This window comes from Solanum tuberosum, unplaced genomic scaffold (genome assembly GCF_000226075.1).
Source record: "Solanum tuberosum cultivar DM 1-3 516 R44 unplaced genomic scaffold, SolTub_3.0 scf00046, whole genome shotgun sequence".
Taxonomy (NCBI): Eukaryota; Viridiplantae; Streptophyta; class Magnoliopsida; order Solanales; family Solanaceae; genus Solanum; species Solanum tuberosum.
In genome coordinates, this window is record NW_006238971.1 from 629,922 (window position 1) to 634,731 (window position 4,810).

Consider the following 4,810-nt stretch of genomic DNA (forward strand, 5'->3'; position numbering starts at 1 on the left):
TGGCTACATTGTGACGGACACCATATTTCTCAAGTAGTGCCTTGAACAACTTATTACAAAAGTGGGACCTTTCATCACTGATGATAGTCCTTGGGGTACCAAATCTAGAGAATGTGTTCTTTTTCAAAAATGCAGTGACACTTTTACCTTCATTGTTGGGGAGCGCAACTGCTTCCACCCACTTCGACACATAATCAACCGCAACGAGAATATACTTCATCCCGTGTGAACTCACAAATGGGCCCATAAAATCAATGCCCCATACATCAAACAACTCTATAACCAATATGGGATTCATAGGAAGCTCTTGCTTCTTTGAAATCCCTCATTCTCTTTGGCAACGATCACAAGACTTTGCGAAATCATGAGCATCTTGGTGAATGGTAGGTCAGTAGTACCCACACTGCAAAATTTTATGCGCAGTCCGAATACCACCATGATGCCCACCAACAGGCGATGAATGGCATGCTTCGAGTACCCTCAACATCTCAACTTCGGGCATACAGCGACGAATAATCCCATCGGCGCAACTATGATACAAGTAGGGCTCATCCCAAAAGAATTTCCTCACATCATGCATAAACCTCTTCCTTTGGTGGAAAGACAAGTTCGGAGGCACCACATCGCTTGCTAAGGAATTAGCAAAGTCTGCAAACCAAGGGATCAGATCATGAGAAGCAGCCAATACCTGTTCATCTGGAAATTTATCATTAATTTTAGTCCCATCACCAAGCTTTAGCATAACTTCTTCCTCTAATCTGGACAAATGATCGGCAACTTGATTTTCGGTCCCCTTTTTATCTTTTACCACAAAATCAAACTCTTGCAGCAACAATACCCATCTAATCAACCTCGGTTTTGCATCCTTCTTCGCCATCAGATACCTCAATGCAGAATGGTCAGTATGCACTATGACCTTAGTACCAAGCAAGTAGGATCGAAATTTTTGAATGCGAAAACCACCGCAAGTAAGCTTTTGTTCAGTCACAATATAATTCTTCTGGGCCATATTTAGAGCTTTGCTAGCATGGTAAATAGGATGGAGTATTTTCTCTCGCCTCTGTCCCAATACCACACCAAGCGCCACTCCACTTGCATCACACATTACCTCAATCTGGTGATATAATGATAGGTGCAGTAATCAACTTCTTATTCAACTCTCCAAATGCTCTCAAACAAGCATCATCAAAATCAAACTTGGACTCCTTTTCGAGCAGTTTGCACAAAGGATGTGCAATTTTAGAGAAGTCCTTGATGAACCTCCTATAGAAACCTGCATGCCCAAGAAAACTTCTAACACATTTTATAGAGATAGGTGGTGGAAGCTTTTCTATTACCTCAACTTTTGCGCGATCAACCTCGATACCCTTCTCAGAAATCTGATGGCCTAACACGATTCCTTCTTTAACCATAAAGTGGAACTTCTCCCAATTTAGCACTAGATTGCAATCTTCACACCTTTTTAGCACCTCGGCCAAATGATCTAGACAACGGTCAAAAGAGTCACCTACCACAGAGAAATCATCCATGAACACCTCAATAGTGTTCTCCACCATATCAGAGAATATTGACATCAGACATCGCTGGAATGTCGCTGGAGCATTGCACAAACCAAATGACATCCGTTTGAAAGCGAAAGTCCCATAATGGCAAGTGAAGGTGGTATTCTCTTAGTCAAATGGAGCTATAGAAATTTGATTGTAGCCCGAATAACCATCGAGAAAACAATACCAGCCCTTACCAGCAAGTCTATCCAACATCTGATCCATAAACGGCATGGGGAAATAGTCCTTTTCTGTCCAAGCATTTAACTTCCTATAGTCCATGCAGACTCTCCATCTAGTCACCGGCCGCATCGGAACAAGTTAGGTGTGTCCTGGGCACACATTGAACAGGACACACCTAACTACTATCTGCGATGGGATAAATTACTCCAGCATCCAACCACTTGATGATCTTTTTTTTTACTACCTCTTGCATGGGTGGATTTAGACTTCTCTGGTGCTCGATATTAGGCTTGTGATCTGGCATGAGTTGGATTTTGTGAGAACAAATACTAGGAGGAATCCCAATAATATCCGCAATAGTCCACCCAATAGCTCTCTTGAACCTTTTTAACACAGTCACCAAGCACTCTACTTGTCTTGCATTTAAATCTTCCGCAATGATGACCGACAAAGTATTATCGCTACCCAAAAATACATACATCAGATGCGGTGGTAGAGCCTTAAGCTCCAGTTTCGGTGCCTCCACAATAGATGGTCTCGCGGGTGGGGGACTCAGGATTCTTCATGTCTAGCTCAAATTTCTTTGGTTTTGACCGATATTCGCATCTTTGTAGTGCATCTACCAACTCATCGTACTCTTCAATACCATCACTCTAGAAGTTCATCATAACTGCTGCTAGTGCTTCAACACCTAGTAGCTCTTCAATTTGCACTTCTGCTCCACTATCAACTCTGTAAGTTATAGCAGATACTGTTTGGAGCTCACCACTCTGCTTCATGGATCTACTAATATTGAAAGTTGCCTCTTCATTGTTCTGTCTGAACTTCATCTGCCCCTTCTCCATATCAACCAATGCACGCCCTGTGGCAAGGAATGGTCTCCCAAGGATGATGGGAACCTCAAAATCAACCTCACAGTCAAGAATCACAAATTCCGTCGGAAAAATGAAAGACTCCACTTTTACTAACACATCATGAAGTACACCAATAGGCCTCTTCACAGTTCGATCAGCCATCAGTAACCGCATGGTAGTGGGCTGTGGGTTCCCTAGACCTAACTCTTGTAATAGCAATGTCATGAGGTTGATGCTAGCACCAAGGTCACACAATGCCTTAGCAAAATGAAATAGCCCGATAGTACATGGAATCGTGAAGGCACCAGGATCCTCCTTCTTTTGCACAAGAGACCTTGTAGCAATAGCGCTACAATGCTGAAATCTATCATCATCTTCAAAACTTACAGACCTGTTCTTTGTCAGCATATCTTTCATAAACTTTGCATACGCAGGCATTTGCTCCAAATCTTCTATCAATGGAATGTTGATGGAAAGTTGCTTCAACATAGTAATAAACCTGCGATATTTACCATCTTCAGTCTTCTTCACTAACCTCTGGCGGTCTAGTTATGGGGACCACTTTCTGAGATATCTCCGCTTCTTTCTCTGTCGCATTCTCAGACTCTTTTCTAACCTCTACCACATCATCTTCTTTTCTAACCTCAACTTCCACCATAGACGGCATAGGTCGATCAATGGTTTGCTTAGCCCCTCGAGTAGTAACTGCCATACAATGACCGTCATTCTTTGGATTTTGGATGGTGTTGCTAGGAAGAGTACCAGGCTGACGTGGATTCACTGTAGTAGATAACTGGGTCATTTGCTGCTCTAGGTGCTTTATTGATACTGCATGCGCATCAGCCTTTTGACCAATGCCAGGCAAGTCGTTTCTCATCTCCTTCACATTCTCATCAGTTGCATCAAACCTTCTCATCATCTTCTGCATCATATCTTCCATACGCGCCATATTGCCTCTAGCTTCCCTAGCACCAGATTCCAAATTTTGAGGGGGAACATAAGGTCCAACCCGATCGTTTCTGTTTCCATAGTTGTTCCTGTTGTAGTTGTTGTCGCGATTGAAGTTCCCATCCCGTACATAGTGACCCTCTCGGTTGTAATTTCCATAGTTCCGACCTAGGTTCCCTTGACCTTGGCGCCAATTTTCCGTGTTGGATCCTTGGGCATTTGGTCGGAAACCCCCCGTCTGATCATTCACAGCATAAGCAGCCTCTTCATAGTAACACTCTTCAACTGGCGGTGGAGTTATAGTTAAGTAGTTTACAACATTTACCTTTTCTGCTCCTCCGCTCACATGCTTCAATACCAACCCTAACTCGGTCCTCATCTGGGCCATCTCCTCACGAATATCATCTGCAGAATTGATACTTGTATTCTGAATGGAAAATGTGTTTCTCCCAGTATTTGACCTGCTAGTGCTCTATGCTTATTGTTGCGAGAGATCCTGTCTAGTTTTTCAGCAATCTGTGCATATGTGCAATCACCATATGAACCTCCAGCATAGTGTCAAGTCCCGCTTTATTGTTATCGTCCTGTCCTCGATAGAAATATTCCTTCAACGACTCATCATCAATACGGTGATTTGTAACACCTCTTACGAATGCAGTGAATCTGTCCCAAGAGCTACTCACAGACTCTCCAGGTAATGCTAAAAATTGTTGACCCTATCTTTGTGATTGAGCTTCTTGGACACTGGATAGTACTTTGCTCGAAACACCTCCGTCAGTTGGTCCCATGGAAATATTGAGTAATAAGGAAGCTCAGTGAACCTTACTGCAGCATCGCCTGTCAGTGACAGAGGGAACACTCGTAATCCAATGACATCCATATCCAAGTTTGGTCTACCTACACAACTTTTACAAACCACCCTTAGCTTGGCTAAGTGAGCATGTGGATCCTCTGATGGCGATCCTAAAGCATCTGCATCAAGCTACTAGTCACCACAAATGTGTGCCCTGGAGGTAGAGGAGGTAAGACAATAGGTCCATCAGAGTCTGTTATATTGACGTTGCCCCGATAGTTGTCACGTTATCGTGGGCCTAGTGGGTCTTGCACCCTCAACGCATTTCCCAATCGATTGTCAGCTGGAGCCTAGTTGTCCCTATCAACTACCCTCTGTTGTTGTAACTCAACTGCATCACCTAAATTTCCTCCGATAGGATTAATTGGATTTCCTGGATTGTTCATTCTTTGCAAAGTGCGGTTCAACTCTGGATCGTAAGGAGTAAG